This window comes from Hippoglossus stenolepis, chromosome 6 (assembly GCF_022539355.2).
Source record: "Hippoglossus stenolepis isolate QCI-W04-F060 chromosome 6, HSTE1.2, whole genome shotgun sequence".
NCBI classification, from domain to species: Eukaryota; Metazoa; Chordata; class Actinopteri; order Pleuronectiformes; family Pleuronectidae; genus Hippoglossus; species Hippoglossus stenolepis.
Window position 1 is genome coordinate 12540040 of NC_061488.1, and position 23437 is coordinate 12563476.

Consider the following 23437-nt stretch of genomic DNA (forward strand, 5'->3'; position numbering starts at 1 on the left):
ACGTCAGTGATCAACAGAGTCTGAATGTGCTCCAAACTTTGGTTTCGTCGTTGTCAGAAACGGCTCCAGCAGGAGTGAAATCTTCATTTTCCTGCCGCAGCGCACAGGCTGAAGCAGGCAGACGAAATAAATCCACAGTTTGACGCGTCTCGTCGGAAGTCCAAGTTCAAGTTAAGAGAGGCGGTCGCTCCATCCGTCCAGACAGCAAAACAAAAGACACACACGTTCATCATTAATCATCTCACTCCTTCTCCCAAAGAGTAAAGCGCCTGCACATAACACGGGCTAAACTCAGAGGGATCACACATGTGTGCAGGTGCATTTTAACACATTTTAATCCTTCCATGGTTCTGAAATTGATTTTTTTTTGTTTGGAACTGTGACAGGTGAGGATTCCCCCCCCCCCCCAAAAAAAACAGGTTTGAAAACAGAAAGTCCTTCAAGGCTAATAGTGTGGGTGAGATTTTAAAATGTCCTTATCAGAAAGAATGTGATCAAACAGCTAAGTTTAGGTCGTGTAGTTGTTTTTAACTCATATCGAGTTGTACCAGCAGCTCGAGGCGCTTGGTTCAAACTGGGAAGTGAAATGTGTATCAACAATCTGCACTTTCTTCCCGAATCTCGAAGTTTGCGTCATGTGCGCTAATATTTCCCCTCTAACTGGATTCAAATGCAGCAACACGAGGCTCTCTAAATGTTAAACAATGCTGACGACTCGAGCGATGAATATTTGTGAGCTTAACGCGCCATGTGTATGTCGCACAGGGAAAAGATTGGTCTTAGTTAAAACGTGTTTCTGAACGTGTCCGGGATTTAAAAAAAAATATTTATAATCATTGTATAAATAGTTTCTTAAAAAGGGATAAGAATGAACTTCCTGCCTTGCAGATCCAACTAAATCCTCTACATCTTTACTCTTTATTTTCATATAAACAAAAATAAGTTACTTTGCATTTCCCACCTATAGTCTTAATTATCAATTCTTGAATTTAATCTTAGTTAATCACTTCCTGCATATATATAGGCGACATTTCTACATCTACGTCATCTACTTCTCCACACACACATTAAAATTAATAGTAAAACATGTAGATTATATTTTGTAATATATAATGTTTAAGATGAAGTTAGTTATATTTGATGTAGGTAAATGGTTTGTTTATATAGCCTATACTCTGAGAAGCCCACTTTGCTTTAAGACCACAAATAAAAATCCTGAAAATTTACAGGAAGCGATTTGAAGGACAACAACTTCCTGGTCCAGTATAGTGTAGTAGCGAGTATGTATTATGGGACAAACAGTGTGTCTGTGTGTGTGTGTGTGTGTGTGTGTGTGTGTGTGTGTGTGTGCGTGAGGCGGCTTGCTGGTGTGGAGGAGCTGCGGACCGGGGAGTGGTGTCGGCACCTGCTTGTTGTTGTGATGGAGGAGATACTAAAGTGAAATGATGCACATGCAGGAAGTCACACAGTGAGTCACGCCAACAAAGCAAATGTACAAACAGCCCGCTGTTTTCATTCAGTCTGTTTATGCAGGATCAGTGTGGGTTTGTCGCATGAGTGCCCCTGAAACCACGTGTTCATCACAAGAAACTACTACAAGTAGCTGGAGACGCAGCCATGTTGAGTTAAAGCGTTTTAGCAGAATGCAAACTGGGATTTTGCTGCCATTTCGCCTGAGCCAACGAAGTCAGGAGGAGGAGGTATGAAAGAAAATATACGTAAATGTGTGACTTTTCCTTCTGAATTTGAAAACCACCGAAATCAAATGTGCACTCAACCGGTTTACGTCCAACTTCACTCAGTAGAAATCGATTAAAACATAACTCAGAGCCTGTGTTCCTCTATTTGTGAAGGTGACCTTGATTTTGAAATCTTATTGTATGGTGAAGCTGATATACTCAAGCGTATATGTGACATGTTAATGCTCGTGACTTTCCCACAGACCTGAGGAATGTGTTTTTGTGCGCTATCTTACTCGATGCGCCTTCACCTGCAATCACACACGCACGCAACCACTGACTCACTCTTCAGCCTGTCTTCTTCTCACGCTTGATGAAAAAAAATCGTGTAATGGAACTAAAATATGTTTGCATTCTCAAACATTTAGTAAGTGCTGCCCTCGCTCCAACCCACTGAGTCTTCACGCGATGTTCTCATCAGAATAAAGTGGTGGTTAATGGATATTTTTAAACAGGAGGCTTTTACTATGGCGGTGGCAGCAACTCGAGAAAAGCAGTAAATCCATTTAAGGAAATAGAAACATAGAAATTCCAAGTGGAACGTTTTCACAGAGACTTAAAATGATAAATAAGAATAGTTATACATGGAAATATGTACTTTCAGTGATTTAAAGTGGACTAAAAGTGGTAGAATATGTACAATGGATTTCTTCTGCAGATATATTTGCCAGATCCCTCTCTTGTGCGGAAATTTGGCATCTCGCCATTTGACAGGTGATGAATAAAGGGAGTTTTCCTGAAGCCTGAACAGCTTTAGGATTAAAAATCATTTTACTGTTCAATAGCAAACATATGTGTGATTGTAAACCACATATCTCACTTTAAACATCCTCCAAGTCACTCTAGTTCTGGGCAACAGATAAATAAAGAGGAAGGGAAAAGTATAATCGATGTCTGGCTTAAATTGGAGGCAGATTGGAGAATCAAACAGTGGGATTGTATGGTGAAATCTGTACTGGTGCCTGTGAGTCCCACACTAAATCACAGCTCAAACCTGCTCTTCATTTCCGCTGGCGCGCCCCTACACCATGCGTGGCCCAAAACTCGAGGTGATGGGATCCACAGGCCAATTTTTGGGGGGGGGGAATTAATCCACGGGCCAAACAAATGAGTGCAGGATCACTTGTGTCCATCATGTGCTGCGCAGGTTATGAAGATGAGCAAGACGAAGTTCAAGTTCAAAGTCGCTGTGCTCAGACAGAGAGGGAGAGGGAGAGAGAGAGAGAGAGAGAGAGAGAGGGAGAGGAGAGGACACCCCTCACCTCTCTCACCTCGCTCGTAAACCAAAACAGTAGCTGCTCGCATACAAGCAAAAATCCAAATCCAAATCCGACTGGAAATAACACACAGACCCTCAGTCAACAAGAGGGATCATCTGATCACCAGCTACAGACGAACGGTGCAGCTCTGTCATTTTAAAGAGACTTCCGCCGGACTGACTTTAATCTGATAACATGTTTGACATATCACTCACGAGATATTTGTCTGTTTTAAGTCTGAATCACATCTGCAACTGCACTTTGCGATTTATATAGGACCAATATTAAATGAGAATTAAATAACAAATTAAACCCGATTCTAATTCATATTTGTTTGTTTTTTATTTCCACACCTTGATCTTATGAAGGAACCCGAAAATATATATCGTCATTCATCGTTTACTAGCAAAAAATATATGTGCAACTGTGCCTGAATTTATTCATCATCCTATCAACTCTTATTTATCACAACTAATTAAAGGCGTGCGTGAAAGCAGGAAATACCCCAAATAAGTCAAACTTCTATATAAATATATAGGCTATAAGTTTATAAACAAAGTTAGAAAAAATAGGCCTATAAGTAAAATTAAGAATGTAATGTCTTTCCAAACAACCTACCCAGGTCTCGGCTAATTCCGTGGTCTGAGTTTTAACGTTTAAAGTTGTGATTTTTCACAATTCTGCGCATCGTTTCTGTTTACAACTCATCTTATAAAGAACACTTCAATACAAACCAACTTAAAGCAATCGCAGGACTTTTATAAACATATTCAAAGAAGCAATAAAACGAGGAAAAACCACATTCTCACACTTTCTGCGTGTTTTTTTTTTTTTAATGGAGAACCCAAAAAAACTCCCAAAACGTCGGACCCTGAATATGTTGAAACGTTTCGCCAGAGCAACAGTGCATCGGTGTTTCATATCTTAAATAACTTTTCATTTATCCCATAATCAACGATTGTAGAGGCTGTAAAATAATCCGCATCGGTAAGATATAAAATGCGTGAGAGGGTTTTACACGTGGTTATGTGGCAATAATTTCAAGACTAAGATAAAGGGCAAAAATTAATGGGCGACACCAGGCCATTAGAATAATTAGAAGCTGTAGACAAATAATCTAATAACACAAAACATAACAAATGGTTTCTAATTCAACATTAGGACGGATGGAGCCGAGGGAGTGAGTGTGAAAGGTGAGGAATAAATAAACCAAATTAATTATTTACAACAACTTTTATTTATGGTGGCATAATACAAATAATAATAATAATGAACACATTAGATATTAATAATAAAAATCTATGACCAAAATATACAGAAAAAGTTCCAGGAATAGTGCCTGCATTAACTGTTTTGATTAGCTAAAACAATAACTGGATCTTTTTTGAGGAGAAATTCCAAATGTATTCATGATTGTAGTTTATTTTCTACATCAGAGGCAACAAAACACGACTCAGCCTTTTTGAGAAAGTTCTTTGTTGTGGACATGTGTATTAACACAGACCAAACTACTTTCATGTCATTTCTGCAGCAAAGAAAATGTCTAACAAAGCAGCCTTTATACTTAATGTGAACAACATGCAATTCAGGAATTCTAGAGTCTCTACTCTACGGTCACAAACTGTAAATAGACAGAAAAACTGCAGTTAGGAAGTAAAAACTTTCTTATACTCATATTTTCTCACAATGAATACTGCAGCTCCCACATGTGAAATGGATCTCTCCAGACTGCTGCGACTGTTGTGGAATCCTGGCAATATCCCGAGGTAGAAATATTTGTTTGCGACCTTGCTTAAGGTCAGAGTAAACACAAAAACACCATTTAGTTTGTACTGAATTTGGCCAAGAATCTGGGGAACTTTGCTCCAAGGGCTGGTAAGACATGTACAGTATATTACAAGCACTTCAATGTTTAGCCGTCCAGCCTCACCATATAAAACCGTAGTGGTTAAATGACGGTTCCCAAAACAACAAATTGGACCGTCTGGAAGACACTGGCTCTTAAAGCTAAGAAACTGATCAGGTGGTCAGTTTTCAGCTGGAGCCAGATGTGACCCACAGGCTTCTTAAAGAGCATCACTGACTGCAGTGTTGTTTTCAGGTTTGTCAAAACTAGATTCTGTATAGAAAACAGTATTTGCTGTAGATGTCATTCTGTAGCAGTTGAGCTGAAAACAGGTAGAACTCCTTAAATAGACAACACCGGCAGTAGTTTCATTTATTTAATGTAGTTCTTTACTGAACAATTATTACTTTCCCAAATCCAAGGAACCAGGAATTTAAGTGACAAATATATGCCGATTCGGCTGCGGACAGCAGTTTGCAAAAGTTTGGGCACCCAGGGGCAAATTAAAGAGGAAGGAGAAGTAAATACAATCCCTGGAATCGAACATTGAAAAAGAGCCTTTTTTCCAATATTGCTACATTTTGACCTTTTCGCTCAAGGACTCAAATAAATTAAAGTCATAGTAGTAATAAGCAACTACACATGTTTAAACCCTACTAAGTCGGTAATTGATGAACAGTTACGCACGGGGGGGGGGGAATATTCTGCTTTAGGGTTGTGTAGCAGCTGCGGATGGGAAACATTGCACAGCTAAAGGGAAGAATGGACTCCAATAAATATTTCTGGATGCAAATGAGCTGCAGTCAGTCAAGAAACCTGAAAATTAAATGAGACGGGCGTCTACAGCAGGACAAGGATCCATAACACCTAAAAAAATCCACCCTGAACACAAGCTCAAGCTTTTAGATCAGCCCTCAGTCCCCTGACCTGATCATTACAAATCCACGGGTAGATCTTAGACATTCTCTGTGTGAAAATTCCTAAACCCAGAATACAAAAACAAGAAAGTGTTTGTAAACTGAGATATCTGCCAAAGGGTGGGTATTATTAGAGTTTCCAGACTTTGCACCAGCTACAATGACAGTTTTTCTTTTGGGGATAAATTCAAAAAAGATAAAAAGAATAAATAAACAGACTGTTTCGTCCTTTCAACTCAAAAATCAACAATGTATCATTTAAGGGATGTCCAGACGTCTGCCTAAAACCGTTCTGTGATGATAAACGTCCGTTTCTAATAAATAAATTAAAAAAACATAACTTGTTTTGTCTTTAGCCTTTAGGGAACCACACCCGGTGCATGTTTTGTTTCATGCTGGTAATGCAGAATGGCAGCATCATAACCAATATTACCCAAGATTCAGTTGTGTCTTGTGCATTTCATTCCCTTTAATATTGTCTCCAAGATAGAAGAGAAAAGTTTTGAGTTGCAGATCTATGTCTATTCTTCCTTTGTTTATCTACTTCTTTTGTTAATGGACAATTATCTGAAGAGTTAAAAATTGTTCTTCCAGTTATAACATACATAAGTGTAATGTGTCTGCCAGCAAGCAGCTTCAATTTCTAGACATGCATAAGAACCATATTTAAAATCAGAAATGGTGGAATTGACCTTGAAACTGTTTTCCTGAACTTGGAGCAGAAGTTACAGAATCAGAATTCTTTTTATTGACAAGTATATTTACACATACAGGAAATTGCCTTGGTGTGGTTGGTGCATTTGGACATAAAAACAACAATCGGACATAAAACAACACTATATACAGAAAGAACAGTAAGTTATGTTATGGGCACGTGCGGTGCTAAGGTGCAGTGATTGGTTCCGGGATAGTGCCAATAATATATAAGTTAAAAATTATGTGCGGGGGGTGGGGGGGGGCAGAGTCAGTGTGATGCAGGGGGCTTGTTTGTGAGCCCCACTGCCATGGGGAAAAAACTGTTCAGGTGGCGCGAGGTTTTGGTCTTGATGGCCCGGAACCTTTTTCTCACACAAACCGAAGCTTGATATTATTATTTGTATTGTTTCCTATTGGTCTAACAGCTGGAAACTTGGACGTGTTCTGTATCAATCAGTTCAGTGCAAGACGATTTCTGACTGAAAGGGAAGTGCTCATTGGAATATTTGCGTTTGTTGCTTGAACTAAAAATAAACTCCTCTTTACAACTAAACTACAGAATAATTATACGACTGTTGGCTACGCAGTGTGGTAAAATAAGTCAGTGGGATGAATAATATGAGGAGTCTTGTCGGATATAATCATTTGATGAATGTCTCCCTCTCGTGATGTGCTGCACAAACATAAATAGGACATCATGAGTAGTTATTCAGAAATATTACATGAGATCTACATGGATTCTCACAGCCGTCTCTTTCCTGGAGCGTGCGTTCCTCACACAAACACGGACTCGACTTAGAGTGATGGAATCATTGGCTGGGGGGACACATTTTGTCTGTGTTTATTTACGCACAGGCAGTCAACCGTGTGAGGAAAATGTCATTTTTACAACTTGCTCCCATGCTCGTGCGGCTGTACTAACCACAAGAGAGGAGTCTTTCCAAATGATCGGTGGCATGAAAAGGAAACCTTCTTGAGTCAGGCAGTTCAAATCAGGCAGATGGAGATATCTTCAAAGCAAACGATAAGTCCTCAAAACAATAAGCAAACATCCTTGCATGCCGTGACCTTTTCTGTAACTTCCATCTTGTGTCTTTAGAAGAAAGACATACACATGTATCTTAGTAAATTTAATATACACATATGATGCTAATAAGTACAGTTCACACTTGCAAGCCTGTAGACTTGTACATATTGTATATATTGTCTTCTGTAAACCTGGTAATGCGAATATATTAATTACAATTACTTCATATGTAAAAACAGGTTTTCATTGTGTTGACAGTTAAAGGAGTTAAATATTTTAAACTTTATTATTTTTCATTATTTTCTTTGTACGCAGACTTTTTGGGGCACAGACAGTTAAGCTAGAATCAGTCCCGACTTCCTAAATGCATCTCTCCAAACGGCACTGCTCGTATTTTGCACCTCCTGCTTTTCATTCTTAAAATTCTGTGTCATGTGTTCCAGTGTTGCTCCACTAATTTAATTTCTGACCCACTTTCATCAAGATCATTCATGTTCCTTCTCAAATATGTAATTAATAAACCAGTATTTTAGTAAAGAATGTACATCCAAGTTCTACTTCACTAGTTTGCACAAACTGAGGTACTCTGAGTGGAGCTGAGTCAGCCTCGCCGACGACAACTTCTAAGTGCCTTCAGCCGATTTTACATCCATTTTATTGCTAAAAGGCAAATAAAACCTGACTGGTTTCTCTCCCCCTCCTCACCTTACCTCTTACCTTCTATGCTTTTGGTTCTTCTCCTTAATAGGCGCAGAAGTTAAAACAAGCAAGTCTGCCTTCTTTGCCGATTATGATCCGTGTGTTTGAGGGGGAGATTTAAATGAGTAGAGGTTTTATAAAAAGCAAACACTAAAAACTAAAGCTTCCAAAACTATATTTCTTTTTAAGGACTCTTAGTTTTGTGCCTCCACAGACAACTGTGAGCATAATGTATGTTTTGAAGTTTCCAAAAACTTTTTCAACACTAATTAATGCTTGACTGGAGGAACGTGTATTTTCACTACACGAGAGTTGTGAACAAGTTGGAATAAATACCCAACAGTATAAGACCATGTAAATTAAAACTGAATATAATATAAACAGAAAAATACAGTAACTGGCTTTTTGGAGTGACTTTGTTGTGGACATATTATTTCCATTTATTTGAACTAAAGGCAGTTAGCATGGACTTCAGGGCAGAGAATAAAAAGAAAAACACAATTGAGACTTATTGGTGACATCTGCATTTATCCAAGAGCACATGCATCAGAAAGAAAAATAGTTTGTTGCATTATCAAATAAGTAAATAGATGGTTCATTTAAACTTTGTTTGAGACAGTTCAGATGCTGGTACCTGCTGGGTGTTGATCACAGCTGTGTATATGCAGAAATTCTGCAGCTGTTCAAAGTCCTGGAGTCCAGCTGTGTGTTCCTGGACAGAACCTCGAGCAGCGACACCAGCAGCTAAGAAGAAAAATGAAACAAACATTTAATCAGATTATTCTAATTTAGACAAAGTAAAACACAGGATATCAGTTTCAGCTGCACAAAGACCAAAAAAGGAAGAGTGGCCACCAGACTGCAGGAGCACAATACCTATGACCAACTAAATAAGTAGGTAAATTAAATAATAAATATCACAGACAAACCCTGGATTACAATATACTGTTATTTACAGTGTGTTACAGTACATTGTCAATGACATGCAAAATAAAAACTTTTTGCTGAAAAAATAATTAGATGACAGAAAATGTGCAGCATTTGAAGGAAAGAACTATTCTATCAATTCAGCTCTCTGTTGTGTGGTCTGGCATATTGCTCATGTGCATTTCTACTGTGCCCTCACTGAACGGTGTAACCATGCTGTCCCAACTCTACTGATAGATCCAGTGATTCTGTTCGACAACAGAACCAAGCCTCAAACGTCTGTGGCAGCAACCGAGCCGCGTTGCTCAACATAAATGATCATACAGGCGACAGTCAGTTTTTAATTGCGTGCTCCATTTGGCGTTCAGTAGTTTTGTGACTCCTACGTAAAAGGTTTTTGCTTCACTCTGGAGTTGAGCGGTCGTTAAACAGGAACCTCACTGATTTTCTAAACCTTCTTTGTCACCTTGCCGTCAGAGCTGTAACAAACCCCCTGCTGGGAAGCACCCACCTACAGGAAATGTTGTCCTAGCAACTGTTTGCTACTCATGTTTCTAAGTCACACTGTGGATGGCAACACAATCGGACTACCACTTTGTCCAAACTGAAAAATAAACATTAAATGGTGTGCCATGACATTTTGTTCAGACTTCCATGAGGATGAAGGAGACACCTCTCTGAGCCACCGGCAGGTTAACTAAATTTGTTTCTTTAGAAATGTTTCAACAAGTATTGTATGTCTTGCCATGAAATATGCTACAGATAGACAGTGACAACAGGATGAACCCTGATGACTTAGCAATTTCCCAACTTTTAATTTTGTACCAACAGCAGGTCAAAGATTTTAATTATCCAGTAAAACCTCTCGACATCTATTGGATGGATTTTGTACAGATATTCATGCTACACTGAAGATGAATACCAGTGAATTGAAAGAAATGTCTACTGAATATGTTGCTACAGTATCTGATACACACATGCATTCACATACCCCATAGAGTAAATTGTGGAAACTTTGGTAATTCCTTGTTTTTTCACTTGAAACCTATTGATGTTCTTATCAGCCTCAGCTGTCTCTTGTTTTTAGTGCTAATTAGCAATCACTTCTAACACTCTAAACCAAGATGGTTAACATTATACATGCTAAAGCATTTATCATGATTACAGTTAGCATGTTAGCACACAGGCATGATCATTTGGCTCAAATAATCACTGTGCCTACATGCAGCCCTGTGTCTTGTTTCAACTGCCCACATAAATTGAAATAAGTATTATTTTATCTGGATTAAAATTTACTTCCGTCCTTTTTTCTAGTGCACCAGTCAAGGAGAAAAACAGATAGTTACGAGAGCCGATGATATGTTCATGTTGAGGATCATTAACTATACACCAGCAACTCTCCAGTAGGGTGATACTTAAAACAATTCTCCAGGCACATACAAGTAACATGATTAAAGCGCAGCATTCCCAGTAATTCTCCCTAATTTATGTGGCAACAGTCTAATGTTCTGTTATTCTGGTCAAGAGATTCCCACAAACCAACAGGAGGAATCTGACCACCTTTATCGTTCCCTATTTTCCTCTCATACAGTAGCTGTGAGCTGTAGTTTCACTCTGGGATGATCCCACTAGTTCACTCAAGAAGTGCTCAAAAACCTTTGCTCTACTTTGGTTACAACATCTGCCCCATAACAATAATCAAACATTAATTCCATAGAAGATAATTCTTTATGCTCCCATTCAGGGACCACTAAAAGGCTTTATAGACACATTTACATTGCTGCACATTGGATACTAACCACCCTCCACTCGTCCACGTTTATCACCTACATTGCTACTGTATATGAAACGGTATTAAATGTCTTGTATGATTCACCCACACATCTGCTCATGGAGCCGTGTTGCCTTACAGTAACAAATAAGGTTAGTTTGTGGACATTTGGTGCAAACCATGAAAATATATTTCAGTTCACTTGGTTTACTTGGACATGCTGCTACAGGACTAATGCCACGAAGAAGAGGAGGTAGGATGTTGCAAAGATCAATTCATCTATTAGTCTCTCAGCAGAAAATTCATCAGCAGCTAATCCATTATTCATGACTTTTTCAGAGTAAAATGATGAACATTTGCTGGTTCATATTTCTCATTTACTGCTTTTCTTCCCTAAAAATAATACAGCGTTTACTTGGGTTTTGAGAAGTGTAAGACGAAAAATCAATTTCAACTGTCCCCTTACTCTAACTTCAATATTCTTATGGAAAAAAGCTCATCAAAGAACTAGTGTGGATTAATCAATTGATAATTACCCTCCCCTACTGCCAACATTTTACCACCTGCACTTAACATGCACAGAGCTACAGATGAAAAGGTTTTAAAATTTCACGACTACAGAGACCAAAATTATCCACGTCATCAGTAATAACACAGCACTGTTAAAAGGTGGCGAAAATGGTCATAGAGCAGTGACCGAACACTTAAATAACTTCATCATTATATTATTAGTGCTATATAAAAATAATGACTTCTCTCTTTCTCCTTCACACAGACGTACATCTCTGTGTTACATTTGAAATACAATTGAGTGAGAAGACGATGGCTGCAATTGCAATGAGCTCAACAACTGACATAATCTATCCATCTCGTTTAAGAGTCTACAGCGTTTCTCCTGCTGGAAAACTTTTACAACCAAAATTGACGACCGTCGGCTTTTAAATGAACAAAATGAGTTGATTGCGTGACTTAACTACGTAAAGCAGTTATTAGTAGTGGTAGTGTGTGCAATCTGTACCACACAGACAGCAGCACACCAACGGGTTTTGTTTTGCTATACTTAGATCGTTGAACGCTTCAGTTTATATAACTAATAGCAAGTAGGACAGTCAATCCATGACGTTTTCTCATTCCTGAGTCTCCACATCATGCAGTGAGCTAATGGTTAACTTGCCTTCCATTCGATGCCAGCTCCCATTTAGCAGCAATTTTCTTTTTAAATGTTCTACAGACAAGGTGACCATCTTTGATCAGGTTTTCCCACAGCACTCTTATAAAACCAAAGTATGACCACACCTCAGACTTAGTCCTCTTTAAAGGCTGTAAAATCCCCCCAAATGTTTTCACTGATACAAAACATACCAACAATGCATGTTGCACGTGTGTCCAGGAAACTGTGTCCAACTGCGGCTGAGGCTGGACAGTATTTGTGAGTTTTGTGGTAATCAAACAGTTTAAATAGAAATTTAAATTTGAAAAATGTACTATTTTTATCATGTTTACCAGGAAACAGGTAACCGACATCAATCAAATCAGTAGGCCTATCACCATTTTAGTATTGTGAGCTTTTCCCGCCCTAATAACCCCTAAACATAAGAGCAGTATTTTGTTTTGCATATATTTTTACCTTTGAGGTGCTCATAATCTTTTATCTTGATGCATGTCAGTGTGGTTTTGGCAGTTAAAATAAAATGCCAGACAACGTGGAAGTAAAAATGTCCTTATGCAGCCTCAATAAAAACACATTTTCACTACTGTGTTGTCTCAAGTGATCACAGCAAACGGCCTTTTGTATTGAATTCTACAGCAAAGGCGAGAGCCCTGCTGTTGAAGTAATACTTTGTAATGGTATTAGGTGGGCTATAAAAGTGCCAGGGCCCTTTAAACAGGCAATCAGAGAGTGAGCCATGGTCTGTTGCTTTTGCAGGCATCAATCACTAAGCAATGTATATGAAGTCTGAAACTGCTGGCCATTTGATATAATGTGATAGAACTACTTTGTTTGGTATTACTCCACAGTAATACAAAGTATTTTGCGATTAATGAGCAGACATTTGCGTATAAAGCTAGAGATTCAGACGAGTGTCAAGTGTCATCTAGAATTCCCCTGTTTTTCCTTTACTCTCCAACAGTTTGGATATGAAAAGCTTAAATGAAAAAAACAGCACATTTATTAAAGTATAGTTTTGCCTAAGGGGCCTCGATCTTCTATATAAACCTACTGATTGTTCCCAAGGAGGCTAACAATACCTCACTTAGAATTAGGGGAGAAATGGTTTCACAGGTAACCACAGAAACATTTCTGAGGGTTAGTAGTCCCTATTCAAAATTTTTATTATCATTAAAACTGTGTTTGATTACCACGCTTTGAAAAACAGTCTCGCAGATGCACTTGCAGCTTGCGATATGGATTTGTTTTGCATCAATGAAAACATGGCGGAAGGCACTGACAGCTTTCCTGAGATTTTCCAGCCTTCTAAGAGGACCAAGTCAGATGTGTTGGGACATTGGTTTTATAAGAGTGCTGAGGGAAACTTGATCGAAGATGGTCACCTCGTCTGAAGGTCATTTAGAAAAAACAATTGCTAAAAAGAGAATAACACTTGGAATGAAAGGCAACCTTTAGCTCAATGTAATACTGTGGGGGAAAATGTCATGTTTGTCCAACTTGCTAATATTGTCGACGATGTGATCTAAAGTTTTCAACTTTACCTACTTTTATAGAAAGATGACACATTATGTCTGCAGTCTATTTACACATTACACATAACACATTACTTAGTTAAGTGATCTAAAATCTGTTGTCTAATTGCTTGAAATAATGCTTCAGCAGGAGAAACACTACAGACTAGAATCCACAGAACATATGACAGTTGTTGGGCTTTCTGGACATTTTCAGCACATTTTAACAGTTAAGTAATTTTTTTTACTACAATCCCAATATAAACATTTCATACATTTCATCTCTTTGAATTATACAAAATATTCAAACTGAAAATATAGATACTTAGTTTTGCAGATATATCACATTATGGTTGCATTTTTGAAGAAGTTGTGGGAAAGAGGAAAGAGTAATGACATGAAACCTTTTTTTAAACATGGCCACAGTCTGTGTAGTATGAGGCCACCAGGATGCCTCCAGCATGCAAGGTTATGGGATATCATTGTGTTGACATTAAAACAATTCAAGCACTACCAAAATAATTCAGTAAAGTCTCCAATGTTAATCTCTATTCTCATTGTTGGAATTAAAAAATAAATTCTGAACATTCCCTAATATTTGAATTTTATAGGCAGTGTGGGAAAATCAGTCCTGTGGTGCGGACCGAAATATCTCGACCACTGTTGAACGGATTTGATGGTAGTGGATGGACGGCCGTGGAATTTGCTGGAAATATTTGTGGCCCCTTGGGGATAAATTAAAATGACTCTGATGACAGCCCGACTTTCCCTCTGGTGTGTTGAGTTTCAAATGTTAGCACACCAACACATTAAACTAAGACGGTAAACAGCAGCCAGTTAGTATTGTCAGTGTGAGCATGTCGCTCAAAGCACAGCTATGGCGAAATACAGCCTCACACATCTGCTAGCGCGGCTGTAGACTCCTGTTAATGAATGAGGCAACATGTGACCGGTTTATGAGCCAAAGGAGATGCTAGAATTCTAACTAGAAGAGCTTTACTATTCTGCGGTGGTAGGTCTACCTCCAGCTATATAAAGGATTTGTGTGCTTCCTGCTCCTCTGACTCACTCTTCACTGCACCTTCCCTCCTTTGTTTCCGTCGGCTTGGAGGGGCCGGGTTGGCTGACGCAGTTGCAGAGGGGATAAAAAAGACAAACCACTTTTAGCATGGTCTGAACCAATTTTCAGACAAATTTCAACTTTTTCAGAACATGCTAGAAGTGGTTTGTCTTTTTTATACGTGCATTGCAAATTGTGGTTACAATGTGTCACTCATTTTCTATATATAACTGAAAAACTGATTGAATAACAAAGGGAATTAACAGAATAAGTGGCCCCTTGTTTTTCCTTTCTAGAGGTTATATGTTTGATTTTTTACTAAGTTAGTACAGTACAGTAAAGATCCTTGGGGTAAGTCTGATGGTCCCTGTGAGCTGCTTTCTATTGCCTTTGTACATGTCTGCTTCCTCTGTTCTTTTAGAAATATTACTATAATAATTATATTACTATCATAATATGACTAATTGATGTGTTGTATCTGTTTACATTTTTTTCTGCACCAAATAAAACAGTAATTTGGACAATTTGTTTGTGTAAGTCCATCATTCCTGCTGAATTTTAAATGTTATGACGGGGTTCTAATCATCCAACAAATCCACAGTGGAATATTAAAGCAAATGTGAAGGCACAACAAGGGATCTGCACGACAGTACAGGCTGGGCCATTAACAGCTTTATTGGCTTGAATGGCACTCAGTAGAGTGAATACTTTCGCTACGGCCCAACAGTCACCTTAAATTCAATCAAGCCACACCAAATTGCACACACTCATATCAGTTCCCTAAACTTACTGATATTAATTATTTTTAGAAAAATTAACATAAAAAAACGAATAAAACACTAGATCATGATAAACAGAGAACCAATAAAACATTACAGTGGGATGGGTGAGGTGGTGTGTTCTCACAGCATGTTTGTTAAGAATGAAAGAGACTATAGGAAAATGCACATTCACTTGCTCTGCAGAAAAACTCAGCTCTTTGTTGCTTGTAATAAATTTCCTCTAAAGACCTCCCCTCTGAGTGTTTGATTTCTACGACCCAATGTTAAAAAGGGGGGGAAAAAGTTCCCTGAATCAACCTGCTTAATCGAATCCGCTCCAAAAGTTAATGGGTTTGTCTTTGGCCAATACCTCACCCTTCTAAAAAGTTCCAATATAAACGGTTCGGTAGTTTTTGAATAAGGGTTAGGGTTAGCTACTAACAACAACAACAAAATCCAGACAAACAGCAATGAAACAAATCCTCCTTGGTGGAGGTAATCAACAAAAATACAGGGAACATAATATGTAGTTCAACTCTAATGGTAGTGTTAAGCTTTCCTTTTCAAGTTTGAGTCAAGAGTCTAGCAGCAGAGTGTTGAACTACAATTACACAAGTCAATAAATCTGCCAAGCAAATGTCCCGATATGTAATCACGTTTGACTTCACTTGATTCACAAATCAGTTCCCTAAACATGCAAATTATTTTCATCAAGATCCATGAATTATTCTCTTCAACGAAAATGTTGAAAAATATCTTTTATCGCAATGTTAAAGAAAGTGAAAAAAAATCCTGGATCAGCCCCTGAGGTACAGCCACACCAAACAGCGTTACCAGATGGGAAACGTTGATGTATCGTACCAGAAGCTTAAAATGATCGTATTTTGAGGATGAGACAGGAAGGACTTGTGTTAAGCTTGCAAAGCCATGATGTTGTTCATCATCACAAGCATGACTGGCTGAAAAGAAGTCATGTGAGAGGATATGTGTGTAAATACAGACGTGATCCATATTTTACTATCAAGAGTACAACTGATAGTACTAAGTGTCACAAAATGATCAAATTATCGCACATCATGTATCATTGATCGTACATCGTACAGAGGGAAAAATCATCGTACATATATGATAATTATCGTACATCTGGCAACACTGACACCAACATTTTATAGATTCTTCCTTAGGTCATGCCCCACCCCGTTAAAAGTTTTGCGTAATCTTGCTAATTTAAAAACAAATGCAGACGAAAACATAGCCATGGCGGAGTTAATAAGCTGTAGCCTCTTGACAGCTCTTCAGAAAAAGCATTGATGTGAGATTGATACATTGCCTTGTATGAAAGTCTGATTTAGATTTTCAAAATCTTGATGGCTTAGGAATCTCACACAAGGAAAAATGTGTTTGTCACTTCTTAGATATAAACTTTCAATAGAAATCGCTGAAAATGCTGAAGCTACATGCAGGAAAAGAGCTTGAGAGCTGTGGATCCTGTGTCTTTTTTGGCTGTAGGATGGAGCTGAAATATTTGATGTTGTGCATTTATTGAGATATAGACAGTTATTAATTTATTTTATTAACTGCAGAAAGACGGACCATTAGCAAGACTTAAAGCATTTGCTTCATTTGGTTCAACAAATGGGTGCAAAATGGGATCAGTGTAGATTTAAACATTACTGCATTAAGTTCACATTCTTAAAGTATGTAATTGTAGTTTTTGTAACCTTATCCAAAACAATGTTGAATGCCTATATTTAAATAAGACAAATAATGTTCAGCCACTCTTATGAGTCAGTGACACTGTTCTTTGAGATGCTTTGAGTTGTATGCTTGCATCAGCAAGTTGAAAAGTCAGGGGATCATGGAGTCATAAAGATTTATCATGCACCACAGATATCTGTTCTACATTTCATGGCAACCTGCCACCTGCTGGTGGTGCAAGGGGAAATCACCACAGTCAGAAGGCTTCATCCTCTGGGGACCATGAATATTTGTTCAAACTTATCAGCAATCCATTGGATACTTTGAGATAAGGAATATTTCTAATGACTTATTTCACTAAACGTAGATTTAAACTTTAATAAAAGCAGGAAAATACTGCATCTTTGCCTAAAACAAAGTTGAACAGAAGCATATCTGCACAGTGATGTCTGTGATGAGCTGCAGTCTTTTCAGACCGAGTGGGATCACAGAGTTTGTAAATAAATTACGTCATATTGCCAAGTTTGGCAAACGTTAGCAGTCTTCTTTCCCTGCAGGCTAATGTGCACATGCCTGAGCAGAATGTGGTTCGTATCGCTCCGGTGAAGTGGTTTTGTGCCAGTTTAATCTGACACTGCTGATATACCACCCTATTTTCATTTTCTAGTATTAAATGCTGCTGTCAGATGTCATCAGTTCCACTTCCTACCTTATTTGTTTAAAACATAGGCGGATGGAGGGTGAGGAGACAGGGGCTGCGTCACATCTTAGATGCAACGGAAAATCGTGCAAACTGGTCCTATCAAGCGCCAGATAGACTGACCAGACTGACCGACCAATATTTCCATCTGTACACCCACACCATTTGCATGGCTTATAATTTAGAGGGACAAGCTCAAGACTACACCTGAAGAATGTACAGAATCACTGTCTCAAAGAGTTCTGCAGAAATCCAGGTAAAGGATTCAGATTTCTGCTTTTAAGAGACTATCCTGTTAAAACAACCCTCAGATTGTTCGAGCAGGTTTTTACGACCCATAGTTACAGTTAGATTTTATGCAGCATCTAGTGGCTGAAATTATGACGGGTGCAATAGGGGGGGACATTGTTGACCTAGTAAATTCATTTTGTGCCTAAATGTGACCAAGTCATAACCTTATGTATATTATCGTCACGGTGAAGAAATGGGGAACAGGGAAAACCCATTTGTTGCAAAAAATACCAGCTACAGCAAATTTACTATTGAAGGCTAAATTATACAGCTTACAAATTCTGCTCCCTTTAAAAGGGTTAACAGCAAATAAACTAGAGAACAGTACTCCAACATGATTATCATCCAGAAATGAGATTGCTTTCAGTCCAGTCTTGGTGTATTTTTTAAAAATATATAATTAATGGACCCAAGCCAAGTATTGTTGTGTCGCTCGTCCTTTTGATCAGGTTGTTGTTTAGAGTGTTCACTGTTTACTGAAAAAGCCTCGCAGAGTGGATTTACAGGAATAGTTTGACATCTTGTGAAATGTGTTTATTTGCTTTCTTGCAGGAAGTTGGATGAGATGCAAAGTTTCACTCATGTGTGTATGGTTAAAGTGGAGCTTGACCCAGTTAGCTTAGCATAAAGCTGTCTCTGCTGGCTGCCTTTCCCCATCAATGCTGGCTCAGGCAATATTTTCAATATACTCTGAGAGTATTCAGACCCCTTCAGTGAATTAAATTGAAGAAGTTTGGTATGACTAATTCAGAGCATTGAGACCTGAAAGAGGTGTGTGCCTTTACAAATGAGGTCCAATTAATTGAGTTTACCACAGGATTCCAGACATTGTTTCTTCATAAATTAAATTTATTAATTTGAAGCCTTTTTTCCTTACTGTGAAGCAAAGTGCACTTAAATTCTTCCTGTGGCAAATTCTGAAAGGTGGACACCAACAGACACATGTTAGCTGCACACACAAATGCAACAGCAGATCATCATATCACCATATGGGCCAGTGGTGCCATTCAATCAAACACATCCACCCAAGCAAGACTAAATTATACAGAATCCAATCAAGATGTAGCAGGTTTTTACCAACACAACCAGGCTCAATGGAAACACACACACACACACACACACACACACACACACACACACACACACACACACACACACACACACACACACACACACACACACACACACACACACACACACACACACACACACACACACACACACCTATAAATGCACATAAGATGACTCAACCTAGCTGCAGTGAAAATCATAAATCAGCAAGATTGATTTCCATGGTTGGATTGGTTTACAGTGCAAATAAACAGATATACGGAGATAAAGATGGAGAGAAATAGATGTAGATAGATGGATTGATTAAACTTTCAATTTTGAGCCCAACATGCTAAATGTTCAGTGGCTGGCTTCACAATTTCCATACTTAAGATATAAAAATGCCAACTTTCTCGCAATTTGGAGAGGTGATGCAGTTATGGTGGTGGACATATTATACAACGGTAATAATTCAGTTTTAATGCAGCTTAGAGTCACAAAAAATAATAATTTGGAAATCATACGAGACTAATAAATGCCCACGGGCAAACATTTTGAACCCACATTATTTAAAAATCACATTTCACATCTTTAAATGGATATGATGTAGCCGACGAGAAGCTAGGATCAAACAACAGGAGACCCAACTCCTGTCAAAGAAAATGAATAAACAAAATGCTCACAGCTACTGTTTACAAACAAACTGGACTTTCATCGAATTAAATACTCAAGAAAAAAAAAACTATTATCTTAGTGCCAGCTGTTGCAGCAGTTTTTTTTCAAACTGTTCGACAGAGATCCTGAGATACGTCCTGAAGCAGCTGTGGTACGGTTTAAGCTCCTGAGCCAAGCAGTGAAACGCACCAGGTTCTCCTCTATTCATCAAAATCTTACCCACGTACTTTTTCTTTTTATTCAGTAGCCTATAAGAGCACCACATCATCATCACTCGATGATTATTCCCTCTTTTTTTCCCAAATATGCAAACTTTTATCCTCAATTTATTCACTAATTCATAGTCAGACGCGACAAAATTCACATCCACATTTTTGCCATTGGGTAACGTTAACTCCCGTCACCATTGATGCACAAAGGCCTTTAGTCTATATACTTTTGTCCATGACAAGCCCTGATTTTATATGAATTGAGCAGGTGGTTGTGCATTTGCCAATTGTGAGCGTACACGGCAGTGATGCCGGAAGCTCTTCACTTAAGTTATTTTTAGCTAAGTACTAAAGAGCAGGAGATCTTCTCTTTGACTACAGTGAATGAGCAAACAGAGATTTTTTAGTGCCTCTTTTAAAATCTTAGCATAATGTTTGACTGACATATACACAGAGTATAACATGGAGTGTGTTTTAGTAGGTGTTCCCGCTTCAAATTAGGTGTAACAAAAACTATTATACAACGCTTAGGCTCCAGTTTTGGACTGTATTATGACTATTTATGGATATTTCATGAGCCATAGCTTTTCACAGTTTTTTCATCACATCGTAACTCAAAAATAAAGTTCTTCTTTACTAGACCTTTAACAATCAATAAACTGTTTTTTTTTATCTTGTTTAACAGTCACTTACTGTCAGTTTTTGTATAAAGAACTCAGGCTATAAATGTAGGAATGAAATTTACTCCAATCGCTTGTTTTAACTTTCAGTGGGAAGCTGTCTGTTTATTTATGATTGGATTTGGCGCAGTTCCTCGAGTCGTCTAAAACTGCAAAAGTTGTGATTCAGAATCACTTTCTGTGGTGCATCCCTCTTGACTGCCACTGCAGCTCCTCCAGAGAGTTAACTACCGACGGTCATTTGACAAGGTCTTTAATTCCCCTCATCTAAGCAGTTTTTCCTCCACTTCGGTTGGTTTTCCATGTCTGTGTGAGCACACACCCATGTCTGGAGACTTAATGCATCCCTGTGAATAATTAAGTCTAAGCAAATACCATTGTCATAAAATTCCTAGAAAAGAAAAAAGGTATTATTTTTCAGCAGACCACAGAATCTTGCTTTTTAGCGAAGAAACCAGAGTATGGAGTGTCTTAGTGGACTAACATGGTATTGAACATAAAGTTCAGACTGCAAGACAGAAAAGTAACATGACTCCACCAAGACCCTCCCTGTCCTCTTCCAACTATTTTCCTGCATTATTCAGTAACATTATCTCTTTCTTTGACACCTGCAAGTTCAACGTCACGTTCCATTACTGCGAAGACGGATGTTACGTAGTCACACTTCATATGGTTCCATTTACATGCTGCTGTCACTCCTTTTCACGACTGGCATCTAACCCTCATCTCCACCACCACTACTTCTACCAACCATTTCAGAGCAACGAGGAAACTATTGTGTAGCATCTTATTAAATAGCCAAGGAGCCTTTGTCACTATTTATAATCTGGCTAGAAATCAAATGGGCTTTGTGTAAACGTGTATGTTTATTTAACGCCTCATTATAAAATTGTCGCTCTGTCAGTTCTGATAGATTTAAATAAGATAACCCTAAGCAAATATAATCACTAAAATACCAACAGCTCCTGAGAGATAAATGTTTGTCTTAATCATTTTTCCTCATGTCAGGCTTCGGCTTAGGTACTGACATCTGGGCATTTATAGTGCTGGCAAGTAATGGCTGCTGGCTAAGGTTTAGCATAGTTTAAGCCATACCTTAGAGGGCTAAGCAGGGGTTTGTTCAAACCGACAAGTATTCCAGCTCTAATTTGAGCTAAATCCTGAGAAAGCCAAACGTTTCCCCAGTTTGGGCTGAGCTGACTGGGGTAATAATAATAATAATCATTTATTGTGCATAGATTATTTGTTTGGACCTTTTTTATCCTGTCAAAAAGCAGCCAAAGTGTGCAATATGCTTGAACTCAGCAAAGGACTGTGTGGATAAGCATGTGTAACAGAAACTGTGCAAAAGTATATGGTGAACTTCAACCTCTCTGGCATGAGTCACTTAGTCAGCTGTCTTTTAATGTTGAATTTGACTTAGAAAATAAAGACAGCATTTAACATATCCATTTTACTTCATAGTAAGATCATTGCTCATTCAACCCATTTAACAGATTTGATGTTGAAGCTTTAATTATAAATAGTAAAATCTTTAAATAAAAAACAAACAAAATCTGTCCAAAGTACTTTACTCTACTCAAACACACACCAACTCCTGAACACATGCAAGTGGGGGTAAATGTACAAGATTAAATCAACATCTCTGGCGAGACCATAGTTGCAGCATAGGTGTAGTCTACTTTGTTTGGTGTTTGTTGTGCTACTATAAACTTGCCCTGATTATGGATTGAAAAGTAATACAAAGGCTCTAGACTCTTTTCCTCACTGTGGTGTCAATCACTGTGCCATCCCCACAAGTGTATAATATAACAATAAATATGTTTATGGCAAGACATAACATTTGACTGTAAATATGTCTTGCCAACACACTAATAAATGGGTATGCCAGTTGAGCACCATATGCAACTAATTATGAACTCTTTTTTGTGTGTTTTAACAAGAAAGTGAGGGCGGAGAGGAGAGATAAAATAGGATACAAGACAGTTAATCTTTGGCGTAATTTTAGCAGCACTTGCAATGTCTCACTTAAGCATTCATTTACAAATGAAAAGTACCAGAACGGACAACAATATGTTGTTGAACACCATAGGATGCTAGAAAGATGAAGCAGGAAACCAAAGCTAACCAACATAAATTATTTTATATGCAGGTACGGTTTCAGATTTACCCCAAATACATTCCAAGACATTCTCCACCTCAAGTAGAACACTTTGTTCTTGTGTTTAATCACTGGTACTGGCAGAGAGACGGCAGTGGTTATGAAATGCGGCCAAACATTTCAGGGAATGCGTCAGTAATGGATAAAAGCTTAGCACATTGGTTCTATTTTACGTGCTGGATTCTATGGCATTCTGACTCCTGTGTGCAACAACTAACCAGTCAAAACATTAATGATATTACAAACTCAATTTTGAGGCTTCTTCTTTGGTGGCTGACCAAGTTATCCTTGGTCTTAAGAAACAAAAGACTTGAGGGTGAGCAATAAATCAACGCAGACCTTGTTTCCCCTGGGCTATTCAGCCACTTGGGGTGTAAAACGCTCAAAGGCAATGAGCACTTGAAAGTCTGGAGCTGCGGTCAGATTCTGCCCAGCAATTATCCTGTCTGCGTGCCTCCTAAACACTGCATACCAGATATGTTTGGGCCTCTTCAGCAACAGCCCTAGTTATGGAGACACAGATGCTAATGACACCATATTTTCAGAGCTGCAGAGACAGAGGGCCTCTGGCCATCCCTTCTAAAACACA

General features: G+C 38.4%; 1 long non-coding RNA gene across 1 annotated transcript in view; it reads right to left on the reverse strand.

Annotated features, from left to right (window-relative positions):
* Nucleotides 1–8754: 8754 nt before the first annotated feature.
* The window catches only part of LOC118110845, a 33816-nt gene continuing 19133 nt past the window's right edge, over nucleotides 8755–23437 (reverse strand). The window contains exon 3 of the long non-coding RNA XR_004697019.1: nucleotides 8755–8927. This is a non-coding gene — a long non-coding RNA (uncharacterized LOC118110845). The remainder of the gene's footprint in view (nucleotides 8928–23437) is intronic.